The sequence below is a fragment of the Phyllobates terribilis genome, unplaced genomic scaffold, assembly GCF_046119375.1.
Source record: "Phyllobates terribilis strain yellow unplaced genomic scaffold, ASM4611937v1 Scaffold_8__6_contigs__length_399053987, whole genome shotgun sequence".
Lineage (NCBI taxonomy): Eukaryota > Metazoa > Chordata > Amphibia > Anura > Dendrobatidae > Phyllobates > Phyllobates terribilis.
The window spans coordinates 95304484-95319832 of NW_027362768.1; the positions used below are offsets into that span (position 1 = coordinate 95304484).

The 15349-nt window shown below is 48.9% G+C and overlaps 1 long non-coding RNA gene across 1 annotated transcript in view; it reads left to right on the plus strand.

Moving 5' to 3' along the window:
* Nucleotides 1-4441, plus strand: part of LOC141156777 (uncharacterized) — a 194353-nt gene extending 189912 nt beyond the window's left edge. The window contains exon 4 of the long non-coding RNA XR_012247711.1: nucleotides 4222-4441. This is a non-coding gene — a long non-coding RNA (uncharacterized lncRNA). The remainder of the gene's footprint in view (nucleotides 1-4221) is intronic.
* The last annotated feature ends 10908 nt before the right edge of the window (nucleotides 4442-15349 follow it).

Sequence of the window (15349 nt, forward strand, 5' to 3'; positions counted from 1 at the left end):
GTAGCCCCCGACCCTGAGAAAGTTACAGCCATCAAGAGCTGGCCAAGCCCCTCTAACATCAAAGAAGTGAAGGCAATTCCTCGGGTTGGTAGGCTACTACCGAAGGTTCATCTCCGGGTTCACTAAGATGGCAGCCCCTATACACGACCTCCTGATAGGGCAATCTAAATCCAGAAGTCACAAGCCACCCTTCAAGTGGGACAAGCCAGAAGAGGAGTCCTTCTGCCAGTTGAAGATGGCCCTTACGGGGGATGAGATCCTGGCCTACCCTGATTATGGCCAGCCTTTTATCCTCCACACAGACGCCAGTAATGTGGGGCTGGGAGTCATGCTGTCACAGAACCAACAGGGCAGAGAAAGGGTGATCGCATATGGGAGTCGGAAGCTGAGGCCCACTGAAAGAAACCCGGAGAATTACAGCTTCTTTAAACTAGAATTCTTGGCAGTGGTGTGGGCCGACACAGAACGGTTTAAGCATTGCCTGGCCTCCGCAAAGTTCACTGTGTACACGGACAACAACCCGCTGACACACCTGGACAATGCAAGACTAGGTGCCCTAGAACAGCGGTGGATGGCCCGGCTATCCAATTATGACTTCACAATCAAATACCGGGCAGGCAGAACCAACGCCAATGCAGACGCCCTATCAAGAATGCCCCACCTACCTGAAGGAGAAGACGACTCGGAAGAGCTGGAGGAAATAGAGCTCCCTGCGTTCCACCGGTATGGGGCCACTCATTATTCTCACCGGGTAAGAGACAAAGACTTAACCACCGTCATGTTCAACCCCTTACCCCACCACGACTGGGCTGAAATGCAAGATAGTGACCCTGCAATATGCCTGGTGAAAGACCTGTTAACCCAGGCAGACACTAGCCCTGGCCCGGACGCTCCAGAGAAAGCCAAGCAGATATGCAAGGAGAAAAGCAGGCTATTCTTCTACGAAGGTAAGCTGTGCAGAAGGCTTGTCAACCACCGGACGCATGAGCTGACCTTGCAGATAGTGGTCCCAAGGCGAGATGCAGCAATGGTCCTGGAGGCCTACCATGACAGAGCGGGACACTTTGGGTGGAAGAAACTGGAGTTCCTACTGAGGGAGCGGTACTACTGGGTCGGTATGAGAAGGGCCATAGAGAAGTGGAGCAGGGACTGCGGCCCATGTCACCTCAGAAGGAAGGACCGTACCATCCAGGAGACACCCTTGAGGCCCATCGTCACCAGGCAGCCTCTTGAGCTGGTAGCTCTGGACCATGTGAAATTGGCTCCAAGCCGGTCGGGCTACATCTATGCCCTAACAATTGTGGACTATTACTCCCGGTTCCTGGTGGTGGTTCCTGTTAAAGACCTGACAGCCCAAACAGCGGCCAGAGCCTTCCAGCAACACTTCTGCCATCCACATGGGTATCCGGAACAGGTCATGACAGATCAGGGTCCAGCGTTTGAGGCTGAAGTATTCCAGGAGTTCTGCAACCTCTACGGCTGTAGGAAGATTCGGACAACGCCTTACCACCCGCAAACCAACGGGCTGTGTGAGAAAATGAACAATATCGTCATTGAACTCCTCAAGACGTTACCCCTGGAAGAACGCAGCCTGTGGCCGGAGAAGCTGCCAGACCTGATTGACTTGTACAACCATATCCCGGTGAATGCTACAAATTGCACCCCGGCTTACCTGATGCGAGCAAGACCAAGTAAGCTGCCGATAGACCTGGAGATGGGAGTCTTGACACCCGAGGACACCTCCCCAGACGCGGACTGGGATACGGAACGGCGGCTACAGTACAAGAAGGTACAGGAGAGTGTGGAGAGGAGTCTGGCTCAAGCGAGAGAAAAGCAAGAGAGGCTCTTCAACCAACACGCCCCTGCTGGTCCTCTGGAACCTGGTGAGCAGGTCCTGAAGCGGAAGAGAAGACTTCAAAACCTGGACGACCAGTGGGAGAGAGACCCGTACACAGTACTGCAGTCCGACCACAACAACCCGAAGGTATGTGTGATTACCAAGGATGGAGGAGAAACCACTAGCACCGTCTCCAGAGACCTCCTAAAACGGTGCCCTGAGCAACTACAGAGTCCAAGTGAAGATCAATATGACCAAGAGGACAAGGGAGAAATGATCAGCACAGTTCTCGGAGAGTTCTCCCAGACCTGGACTCAGATAAATGGCGCGGTAGTGGTACCCGTCCTACACTTCCTTCAGCCTACCCAGCAGGAGCCTACCGGAGAGCAGGAAGAACAAGAAGAACAAGCAGCCCCAGAGGCAGAAGAACGCTTGCCAGCAGCCCAGGAGAGTCAACCCTCTGCTGACAGTGAGCCTGCCATGCCTGCGGTAACTCAAAGGACCCACAGACAGCTGCCTGCCCTGCCTGTGAACCCAGCTAGTAGCTGTACCCTAAATTCTAGTGGGGAAAGCCAGGTTAGACCACCACCAGACAGTGGGTTAAGGAGGTCAATCCGGAGCACTAGGGGTCAAATACCAGCTCGCTGGAAGATCTAAATGTATAATGTATATATTTAATGTGTTATGTTTGTACCCTGGTTATTAATAATGCTTCTCCAGGTTTCCTAGATGCAAAGGACTGACAGGTTATGGACAGTGAATAACCGGAACTACCATGTAGATAGTTACACCTGGTGCCCTCTTGTGAAGTTGGCCACAGAAGAAAACCCTGTCCGGCGTGGCCCCCTTGTGGCCCAAAGTAGGTAGCTCCGCCTTGTCGCCACGCCCAAGGCCAGGAACTTGGGGTTTATGGAGACAGGTCCCCACATCACTCAAAAACTTCGCCTTATTGGGTGAAATGGACACCCGGTCACGGATCATACCGTGACCCTCTTCTTTTGTTGGTGATATGGACACCCGGTCACAGACCACACTGTGACCTAAAGAACTCAATATGTGATGTTGTTTGTTATTTCCTTCTCTGCTGTGTTTATGGTCATGCATTTATACCCTGTATTTGTGTTTTCTGTTTAGTCCCGGAGTACTAAAATTTTACTAGGGGGGAATGTGTCACCCCAGGCCTTGATGCCACAAACATTAAAGGCTGTGTCTGAGAGCAGGAGGGAGGTTCCTTGGTCAGGGACCATTAGCATGCAGCACCTCCTGTCCCAGGCCAGTAGGGGGAGCAGGCTGACCCTGTAAAAGCTGGAACTGAGGGCAGGGTTAGAGGGACCAGGACCCACTTCTGAAACATCCAGAAGGGTTCCCAGAGGAGAGGGACAGCTCAGCAGCAGCTGAGGAGTCCGGGAGGCAAAGGAGGAACAGCAAGCCAGGGACAGAGGCGACGAGAGCCGGTCCTGGCTGAGAGAGAACTACACAACCGGACACTGGGGTCCGAGGCTGTCAGGGTTGCAAGCCCGGCAGCAGATAACCAACTCGCAAGGGATTTCAGGTCCCTTGGCCTAAGAAGCCTGGAGGCTCCGCCACACAGAGGGACCGGTACAGCACGGAGAAGTCACAGGTACCTAAGGCCCGAGTCGCAAGCCATACAGGCGTAGTACACGGCCAGCTCAGGGACATGGGCTATCACACCACGAAAAGGGGGATAGTCAGCAAGGGCAGAGAGGGAACGGTAGGCCTACCTACTCACCCTGACCAGTGGGGCTCGCCCGAATGCCCTCAGACACCCAGGCCCATTCCTACCCTGTACTCCTGGTGGGTCAGTGATAACATCTGCAGTAAAAGACCCTGGACTGCATTATTAGACTCTGTGTGATTTCTGCTGCGCCTGCACCATCACCCGCAGCATCCTATTACACTGCCCTGAGGCTACACTCTTCCCGTGGGGAGTTATCCTATCCCTGTGCTGCATATCTACATCAGCCTCAGTGGTCTGCCTTGCAGCGGCGGTCCTCCCTGACCACAATCCACGGGTGGCGTAGTCGGACATTCAAAACCCTACAAATAGACTGCCACAGCATTTGGTCTGACCACCCTGAGCCACGGGAGCGGGTTGCCACTACTACTCCCATCATTGCCCTGAAGCCCGGTTCCGAGTGCCCCACGGCCCAGGGGGCGAGTCACTTCTATGTCTCCTCCTGCTTTGTCTGACAAATATTTCTGTACGCCATAATTTATTCAGTGATTATAAGCAGTTTACAATCTTTAGACAAGATGGCAGTGTTCCTTTAAATAAAAATCAGACCTTCTTTCTAATCTCATGCAGAGCCTTTTACATGAACATTTTGCTGATGTGTTTGCTTTGGTATTTTCTTGTTTTTCAGCTTCTATCTATGACCTAAGAATGAGCGCTCTTCCCTTGGATCTCATGGAGAACTTTACCACTTCTACATCTGTTAATATTTCCAGTGTGATCCCAATGCCAGCCGGATCCAGTGAAACATTTACATTTGTCCCAAAAGATCTTGTTATTGAAAATGGAACTATCTTGTATTTTGCTTTAACTGCTATAGATAAAGCCTCACAGACATGAGACATTTCTAACAGGCAGCTCTTGTTATACCTACAATAGAAGATTCCTATAGTGACTACTAATATCTAGTGTGGAGCGAGCACTAAAATGCTCGGGTGCTCAAAGCTCGAGCCGAGCTCACCGTGATACTCGGGTGCTCGACGCGAGCAACGAGCCCAATGTTAGTCTGTGGGAGACCCGAGCATTTTTGCAGAGGCACCCCCGGCAGTCTGTAGAAGGCCTAAAAAGTGCCCAAAACGATAGTGACAGTGCTCAAATGACATGGGGACAGCATGGGGATCGCCCCAGGAAGCATTTCTGACCCCCAGGTCACTGCTGTCAACAACGTGGTCAGAGGTATTAAGCCACTTTTACGGGCTCAAAATAAAACGTTCAAAAACAAAAGTGAAAGGCTATGTGCCCACGATGCAGAAATGAAGCAGAAAATTTCAGCAGCATTTCTGCATCTCCCTGGCAGAAAAAACGCATGCAGATTGTGCATGCATTTTTCCTGCAGAATACATGCGGATCCACATGCGGATTCACATGCGTTTCCACATGGAGATTGACAAGCGCTTTCCAGGCGATAGCATCACTTGGAAAGTGCTTGACAACTAGGTCACACTGTATAAATCCATGCAAACAGCATGGATTTATACAGTGTGAACCGTAAAAATTAAAACAAATAAAGCTATACTCACCCCCGAGGCCCTGGCGTGTGCTGCAGCGCTCGTTCCCGTCTGGTTCCCGGCTGCCGGCATATCGTGAGACAGAGCGGTGAAGGGCCTGCGGTCACATGACTGTGACGTCACCGCAGGTCCTTCAGCGATGCCGGCATTCAGAGAGAAGCGTTCGGAAAGGTGAGTATAAACTTTATTTGTTATTTTATTCTTTTTTTACAGGTACAATGGTACCCAGGTCTGGATGAGAGTCTCCTCTCCTCCAGAACTGGGTACCATCCGCACATAGAGACGCATAGAAGCCGCTTGTACTAATGTACAGTCGCGGTTTCTATGCATCTCAATGCAAGTCTATGGCGGGAGTTCCGCTGCGCTTCCGCAAAATTAAATGACATGCTGCGGATTTTTGTACGCAGCATAAACGCTGCGGAAAAATCCGAGCATGTGCATAGAACATGCGGAATCCCCTTTGGGACCATGGGGTGCGGATTACCTAGCGTTTCACAAGCGTTTCCGCTGCGGAAATTCCGCAGGATAAACGCTTGAAAAACGCTACGTGGGCACCCAGCCAAACTGTTTTCCTGTGAAAAATGTTAAGGAACATCCTTCCCAGGGACTTGTGTATAAGGTAAAATAAATAACCAAAACTAAAAATACTCCTCCACACCTTGGGCTATGTTCACAAGTAGCATTTTTTATGCGTTTTTGCACTTTTGTATTGCTTTTAACCGCGACAAATGCATTCACCGGGAAATGTCATTTTAACAATTTACAACCTTATCTGGCCATGTGCTGTGTGACACATGCATACAGTGCTGAAAAGACATGGGAACAGTATGGGGAAGATCCCTGGAAGCATCTCTAACACCCAGGTCACTGCATAAAAGTGTGCCCATCAGAAGTGATCCTTGCCGCATCAAAAGATGCAGACTTGCAACTATCCCCGTGCAAGTCCTTGTCCCAGGGCAGTGTTCAATTGTACCTTTCCCATTCCTTGCAATGCAAGCGCAAGTATGCAGCCTGCCAACCACCCACCTCCAGGCTGCAATACCATACTGCTTGCTTGCTTGCACTTGAAAGTGGGCTTTTTAGGCATGTGGAGGCAGAATCTGGCCACCATGTCATGGCTGTGTCGGCGGCCTGGTATCCATACTCAGTCCCCAGCCGCCCTGCGGCCCGGTGTTCACGCTTGGTCCCCAGCCGCCTGGGGGCGGCCGGGTGTCCATAAACGGTCCCCAGCCGCCCCTATTTGAAGGACAGCCTAACCACAAACACGTGGACAAGTGAATGTGGCCAGGGATTGTCCATCTGACTGACGCCTTCACACTGGGTTAATATTGTGGAAGCCGGGACACAGTTGGACACTGGGATGCAACACGTCCTCCAGACATAGAGGATTGCGGGTCCTGGGTAAATCAGGCTTCAACACAAAGTTCAGAAGGTAGACAGCAGCAGTGGTCGGCCTCCTACACAACGAGTAAATTATTCATGATCATGAGGCCATCCATCCCCTTAGCTTTATGTTCCTTAGAACGCAAGCGCATGTATGTAGTAGCGGCTAGGCCTGAGGTGGTCAGCGTTTTGGCGCATATCCTACCTCCTCCGAGGATTGCTGGATGTTTTCCTGCTACTATCCCAGTTCTATGACTTCCGTTAAAACAAAGCTTCAGGTGATGAATGATGGATGAGGAGGTGGAAAAGGAGAAAGAGCAGGAGGAACAGGGACCATTCACATCAATATCAGGCCAGTCAACCACACATGTCTTCTAGGATATGTTTCTGTACCAAAAGGAGCGGTTCAGCTACACAGTTATAGGGCATACAGTGAGTGCAATACCTACCAAAAATTTTGAGGCACTCCTATGCCCTTTGGAAGTGACATGGAGGTCACAGTAGCTTAACAAGACGGTTTTAATGCCCCTTGGAAGAGTGGTGGAGGTCACAGTAGCTTAACAAGACAGTTTTAATGCCCCTGGGGAGAGTGGTGGAGGTCACAGTAGCTTAACAAGACAGTTTTAATGCCCCTTGGAAGAGTGGTGGAGGTCACAGTAGCTTAACAAGACGGTTTTAATGCACCTTGGAAGAGACGTGGAGGTCACAGTAGCTTAACAAGCCGGTTTTAATGCCCCTTGGAAAAGTGGTGGAGATCACAGTATCTTAACAAGACGGTTTTAATGCCCCTTGGAAGAGTGGTGGAGGTCACAGTGGCTTAACAAGACGGTTTTAATGTCCCTTGGAAGAGTGGTGGAGATCACAGTAGCTTAACAAGATGGTTTTAATTTCCCTTGGAAGAGTGGTGGAGGTCACAGTAGCTTAACAAGACAGTTTAATGCCCCTTGGAAGAGTGGTGGAGGTCACAGTAGCTTAACAAGACGTTTTTAATGCCCTTTGGAAGAGACATGGAGGTCACAGTAGCTTAACAAGACGGTTTTAATGCCCCTTAGAAGAGTGGTGGAGGTCACAGTAGCTTAACAAGACGGTTTTAATGCCCCTTGGAAGAGACGTGGAGGTCACAGTAGCTTAACAAGACGGTTTTAATGCCCCTTGGAAGAGTGGTGGAGGTCACAGTAGATTACCAAGAAGGTTTTAATGCCCCTTGGAAGAGACGTGGAGGTCACAGTAGCTTAACAAGACGGTTTTAATGCCCCTTTGAAGAGTGGTGGAGATCAAAGTAGCTTAACAAGACGGTTTTAATGCACCTTGGAAGAGTGGTGGAGGTCACAGTAGCTTATCAAGACGGTTTTAATGCCCCTTGGAAGAGTAATTGAGGTCACAGTAGCTTAACAGGACAGTTTTAATGCCCCTTGGAAGAGACGTGGAGGTCAGAGTGGTTTAACAAGATGGTTTTAATGCCCCTTGGAAGAGTGGGGGAGGTTACAGTAGCTTAACAAGACGGTTTTAATGCCCCTTGGAAGAGTGGTGGAGGTCACAGCAGCTTAACAAGACAGTTTTAATGCCCCTTGGAAGAGTGGTGGAGGTCACAGTAGCTTAACAAGACAGTTTTAATGCCCCTTGGAAGAAACGTGGATGTCACAGTAGCATAACAAGACAGTTTTAATGCCCCTTGTAAGAGACGTGGAGGTCACAGTAGTTTAACAAGACAGTTTTAATGCCCCTTGGAAGAGACGTGGAGGTCCCAGCAGCTTAACAAGACAGTTTTAATGGCCCTTGGAAGAGATGTGGAGTTAGAGTAGCTTAACAAGACAGTTTTCATGCCCCTTACAAGAGCCCTAAAGTACAGCATATTAAAAACATTATTCCCATTATTGGGGGTGGGTCTCCCATAGTCTTTGCCTATGCCTTCCAAGCAAAAGCTGCCAAAAATTAGGACGGAGGAACTTGCAATGCTGGCAACACGGACCAAGGTCACCCTGGTGGTATAGTGGTGGTGGAGGCTGAGGATAAGGAGAAGAGCAAAAAACAGCTGAAATGAGGAAGCGTATACCCATGTGTGGGTGTAAAGCGGTGCATGGGAATACATCTCCCGAAATAACACAGTGGATTTGACTTTATCTTACTCTGCTGTCATTTGGTGGTGATGAGAAGTCTGGCCCAATCCAACCCTTGTTCATTTTGATAAGGGTCAGCTTGTCAGCATTGCCAGTTGACAGGCGAGTGCGCTTATCAGTTATAATTCCCCCAGCGGCACTAAAAACACGCTCTGATAACACGCTAGCGGTAGGGCAGGCCAGAGCCTCCAAGGCGTACAGAGCGAGTTCATTCCAAGTGTCCAGCTTGGATACACAATAATTAAAAGGCACAGAGAAATCACGGAGGATGCTGGTACGGTTGGCAAGGTACTCCCTCACCATCTTTTGAAAATTCCCACACCTTGTGAGAGTACCCCGCGCCTCAGGGCCTGTAAGCTGGGCGGGTCTCAGAAAGCTGTCCTAGAATGTTGACAGTGTTCCCTTGCCTCTGCTGGATTGGAGTTGCGTCTCTCTCGCCTGTACGCCTTGGTTGGTCAACGAACTGTGACCTCTGCCGCTAGCGTGTTCAGATGGGAATTTTTTTAACAGTTCTGCAGCAAGGGCCTTCTGGTACTGCCACATTTTTGTAGATCTCTCCACCTCAGGAAAAAGAGAGTGAAAGTTCTCCTTGTAGCAGGGGTCTAAAAGTGTCACCAACCAGTAATGACTGTCACTCAACATTTTGACAACGCGAGGGTCACGGATAAGGCAGCGTAACATAAAGTCAGCCATGCGTGCCAGACTGGTAACAGGCAAGACTTCCGTGTCCTCAGAAAGATGACGACTGACCATGCTCTCCTCCTCCTCCTCCTCCTCCCCCCTGTCCTCAGGCCACCCACGCTGAACTGACGGTATGACAGTTGTACAGGTACTACCGTCTACAGCGCATGATACCAGCTCCTGTTCTTCCTCCTCCTCCTCCTCCTCTCCCTCATTGTCCCCCAATGCACGTTGGGATGAGATGAGGCTGGGCTGTGTGTAATCGCCCATTATGGCTTCTTGATCCATCTCATCATACTCTGGCTGCAATGCCTCCTCTTTAATTCTCTGCAGAGAGCATTGCAAAAGATAGACAGGTTGGATGCTGACACTAATGATGGCGTCATCACCACTCACCATCTTGGTAGACTCCTCAAAGTTTGTCAGGAAGGTACATATGTCAGACATCCAGGTCCACTCCTGAAGTGTAATGTGTGGAGTCTGACCTGAATATCGATGGCCTTGTTGCAGCTGGTACTCCACAACTGCTCTCTTCTGCTCACAAATCCTTTGCAAAATGTGGAGGGGAGAGTTACAACGTGTGGGGACATCACACACCAGTCGGTGTGCCGGAAGCTGCAAACGCTTCTGCCACACAGCAAGGGCGGCCGAAGCTGTAGCCGACTTCCGAAAATGAACTGACAGGCGGCATACTTTGCCGAACAGATCTGGCAATTCGGGGTACGATTTAAGAAACCGCTGAACCACGAGGTTAAGCACATGAACCAGGCATGGTACGTGTGTGATCTCGCCTCGCCTCAGAGCCGCCACAAGGTTATGGCCATTGTCACACACGACAATGCCTGGATGTAGGTTCAGCAGTTTCAGCCACAGATCTGCCTGCTCTTTCACAGCTGTCCACAACTCACAAGCAGTGTGAGGTTTATCACCTAAGCTTATGAGTTTCATCACAGCCTGTTGCCGCTTGGCTGAGGCAGTACTGCAGTGCTTCCAGCTTGTAACTGATGTGGTGATATCTGAGATGGAGGCTGAACATGAGGAGGAGGAGGAGGATGATGCGCAGGAGCTGTACACTGTGGGGGCAACTCTGACTGACATAGGGCCCTCAATCCTCGGTGTGGGGAGGATGTGTTCCGTCCAAAGGTCCGACTGGGTCCCGGCTTCCACTATGTTTACCCAGTGTGCCGTCAGGGAGACGTACCGTCCCTGGGCACAAGCACTTGTCCACGTGTCCGTTGTCAAGTGGACTCTCCCAGTAACTGTGCTGTTGAGGGCACGGCAGAAGTTTTGGGACACGTGCTTGTGTAGTGCGGGGATGGCACACCGGGCAAAATAGTGTCGGCTGGGGACCGAGTACCGAGGGACGGCCACTGCCATAAGGTTGCGGAAGGATTCTGTCTCCACCAGCCTAAAAGGCAGCATTTCCAACGCAAGCAGTCGTGAAATGTGCGAATTTAGGACTGTGGCCTGTGGGGCGTTCACTGCGAGTTTGCGCTTTCGTTCAAAGCTCTGGGATATGGACAATTGAACGCTGCGGTGGGACGTGGATGTGGACGTTGATGCTGTTTCTTGAGAAACTGCCATAACAAGTGAAGACTGAGAGGAGCGGGCATCTTTGCATGCAGTACGGACAGGGGATTGCCTTGCACGCACAACAGGGGGTTCTATTACACCCACAACAGCGGAAGAAGCAGTGGTGACACCCGCTGACACTGGTCGTGGACCCTGGGGTTCGCCCCACAAAGTTGGGTGCTTTGCTGACATGTGCCTGATCATGCTGGTGGTGGTCAGGCTGGTAGTTTTGTCACCCCTGCTGATGCTGGCATGGCAGGTGGTACAAACGCCCTTTTGGGGGTTATCAGCAGAGTCTTTAAAAAAATTCAAGACTCTGGAAGACCTACTGGTTGTACTGGCAACGTCCCTCGTGTTGGTGTTACGGAGAACTGTTGCCTGCCTTCTGTGTGCGGCCACCACACTGCTTCTTCCTGCCTGTTGGGGTACTCTGCCTCCCTCCCCCTGTGTGCTGCTGGCCTCACTCTGCATGTCCTCCTGCCACATTGGGTCAGTTACTAGATCATCCACCACCTCCTCCTCTTCCACTTGCGCACTACGATTCTCCTCCTCACTTCGTGGCAATTGTGTCTCGTCATCGTCCACCTCTTGCGACAAATTGCCAGCGTCGACTTCCTGTGGCCGTGGCTGTTCAAATATTTGGCCATCGCTACATGGGATCTCCTCTTCCACCACTTCAAGCGGAGCAGGCGAGCGGCACAAATATGGAAATGGACCAGTGAACAGCTCTTCAGAGTGTCCAAGTGTGAGATCAGTTGCTGTCTGACGACACTCGGCATGGTGGGAGGAAGGAGCATCAGGGTGAGGAGGAGTATGCGGTCGAGACTCATGGCTACTAAAACTTGACCGTGTGGAAGACAGACCGTAGCTGGTGGTGCCCAGGTAACTGGAAGTATTATCTGCTATCCAATTAATAACCTGTTCACACTGATCAGTTTGCATTACTGGTGTTGTAGTGTGCTTCCCTAGTAATTCGGTCAACAAGTGGGAGTGAGAAGATGTGGCTGTTGGTTGTGGCACATTTTCACCTTGGCCACGGCCCCGTCCTCTTCACGCACCCAGGAAAGAGGGCTCAGAACAAGGTGGTCTTATCCACTTATCCCGCAGGCGTCTATCAACATGTATAGCCTATGACATGGCACCCTCCAAGGTCTTGGGGGTTTCGTACACTACCAAACCATCTTTCAATCTTTCTGTAAGGCCCTGCCAAAATTGGCTTCAAAGAGCCGGGTCATTCCATTTGGCATCAGTTTGCCCATCTGCGGAATTCAGAGCTGCAAGTCTCCACTGACCGACTTCCCTGCTGAAGGCAGCGCAGCCTAGATATAAAATAATAATAAAATAAATAAATAAAAGCCCAGGATTGCGCATCTCCTTGTAACAGTGAGATCACAATCCCCACTCGCTGCTCCTCATCTCCAGAGGAGCAAGGACGAAGTTTGGAATACAATTTACAAGCTTCTTTGAATACAAAAAACTTGTCCCTACCTCCCGAAAACCTGTCCGGGAGGGCAACTTTGGGTTCAAGCAGGACCGTCCTACCCACAGAGTCCCCAACAATAGGAGTCTGCAGCCGCTGCTGTTGCTGCTGAACCTCAGATCGAAGATCAGTCACCTCTAGTGACAGCTTGTGCAGCTGCTCTGCCAGCACAGAAACGAGATCCATGAACCAAGGGAGAGGAAAAAAAAGACACCAAAAAAGAAACACACAAAAAAAACACGTGTCAGGTTTTTTTTTATACAGTCTATATGTGTACGGCCGATGATACTGTCACACAAGGTGAGGGAAAGACTAAGTGCACAACAACGGGAAGAGGGGGAGATAGCCCAAACACTAGGAAAAGGAGAAGTGGAAACCCCCAGGCAGATCTGACAACACCCTGGCTCCCCTAACGTCCATAAATAGGTTCCGCACCTGCAATACAGAGCTGAAAAGATCAAGAAGGTGCCTGCAGAGCCAAGTGCAATGACCTTCTACAATTGGATCCAGAATGACGGTCTGTCACACCTGACACACCCGTCACACTTTTCTTATCCCATCCTTTTTAATAACACTACGCCCAGGGGTAGTGTTATTTATTTATTCATTGTTTAATCTTAAAAAGAACACATTTTAATTATTGAATACCTGTTTTAATAGTCCAATTTTGCAACCATAAATCCCATGACCATATTGTTTGCTGTTGTCGCATGTTCCTTTATGGGTGTGAACCAATATATAGCCTCTAAGTCAGAAATTGTTTAATTTTAGGCAAACAAAGAGTTTGATGGATCATCATATGGTACAGAAATAATCCTGCTGACAGATGGAGAAGACAATTATGATACTGTTAAGGGAGGGCAATGGCCCTTCACGGTTGACCAAGTGAGTGTCAAATTATTATGTTGATTGCGCAATCCACAGAAAACCAAACGGAGGCAATGCTCTGTATTCAAACAATCTCTGATCCCATATATTTTGCTTAGCATTTTATATTGTTTTGAGTTTATTAATGTCCAATCATCTACAGCCATACTACAGTACTACAGGCTTGAGCCAATGTTAGTGCAATTATTACAGAAACACATATATGGTCATATTATCAGGTACTCGAGATACGCCTTCAGGATTGCACATGATTTTGGGGAGATCTGGGCAAGGAGAGGCTTTGTCACCACTGCAGGTTCTCCTGTGAGACTACCGTCAAGAAGTTGGGGGGGAATGTAAAGGACATATTAATATTCTTGCTATCCAAGTGTAAAGGACATTTTGATACTCATGCTAGAGCAACTTCATTATGTCTGCTTGCTTTAAAATCATGTTATTATCACTCCTTGCATAACATACATTCTTTCTTTCTCTTCCCATGCAACTTTATCACACTGACCTTTTCTCACAAGAACATTCTGTGAGACACCCTGCTTCTGTTATCTAACTAGTCTAGGCCAGGATTGACCTGTAAATTTCCATCGTGCTTCGAACTAACGATGATAATATGACCATATGTGTGTTTCCGTAATAATTGCACTAACATTGGCTCAAGCCTGTAGTACTGTAGTATGGCTGTAGATGATTGGACATTAATAAACTCAAAACAATATAAAATGCTAAGCAAAATAAACGGGATCAGAGATTCTTTGAATCCTCCCATATAGAGCATTGCCTCCGTTTGGTTTTCTGTGGATTGCGCAATCAACATAATAATTTGACACTCACTTGGTCAACCGTGAAGGGCCATTGCCCTCTCTTAACAATAACATAACAAATAAAGATAATGTATCATTTAATTCAAGTGAATTTCAAATGTAAAATAAATGTATAAATAAATGACAAAAGAAAGCAATAGATGAATATGTCAATACTGTGTCGCTCTATAGAAGAGGTCGCAAACCCGGCCAGGTAATTGGACGGCACGTATAAATGTCAATATTACAGGCCACGTTCTATGTGGGACAAGATGATGTTTTCAGTGATACCATTTTTGTTCTATATGACTTTTTGATAATTTTGTACCATTTTTGGAGTTTTGTTTTTTAATAGTGTTTATCACGTATTATGGTACAAGTTTACTTTTTTTTATTTCAGTTTTGACATAAAACAACTGTCACGATTCCACCACTTATTGTGTCCTGGATACAGTGAGAGACAACTCAGCTTCCCTATAGAATCAGGGTCTTGCTGAATTGTCAGTATTGTGAGTAAGGCTGCGTGCACACGATGCGTTTTTCATGCGTTTATGCTGCGGAATTTCCTCAGCGGAAACGCATCAAAAACGCATGGTAAGCCGCACCCCATGGTCCCCAATGGCATTCCGCAATGTCAATGCACATGCTGCGGATTTTTCCGCAGAGTTTCTGCAGCGCAAATAAATCCGCAGCATGTTCATTAATTTTGCAGAAGCGCAGCGGAAGCGCCGCCATTGACTTGCATTGAGACGCATAGAATCCGTGTCTGTACATTTGTACAAGCGGATTTTATGCGTCTCTATGTGTGGATGGTACCCAGTTCTGGAGGAGAGAAGACTCTCATCCTGACCTGGGTACCATTGTACCTGCAAAAAAAAAGAATAAAATAATAAAAAAAGTTTATATTCACCTGCAGCGCTTACCTTCCAGGACCTGAGATGACGTCACGGTCATGTGACCGCAGGCTGTCTCGCGAGATGCCGGCAACCCGGAAGAAGCCAGGACGAGTGCGACAGCACACGCTGCGGGGGATCGGGGGTAAGCATAGCTTTATTTTTTTATTTTTACAGTCACACTATATAAATTCATGCCTTTTGTCAAGCACTTTCCAAGTGATGCTATCGCTTGGAAAGTGCTTGTCAGTCCGCATGCGGAAACACATGCGTTAACGCATGTGGGTACGCATGTGGGTACGCATGTGAATCCGCATGTATTCTGCAGGAAAAAAGCATGCACAATCTACATGCGTTTTTTCTGCCAGGGAGATGCAGAAATGCTGCAGAAATTTTCTGCTTCATTTCTGCATCGTGGGCACATAGCCTTACACTCCAGC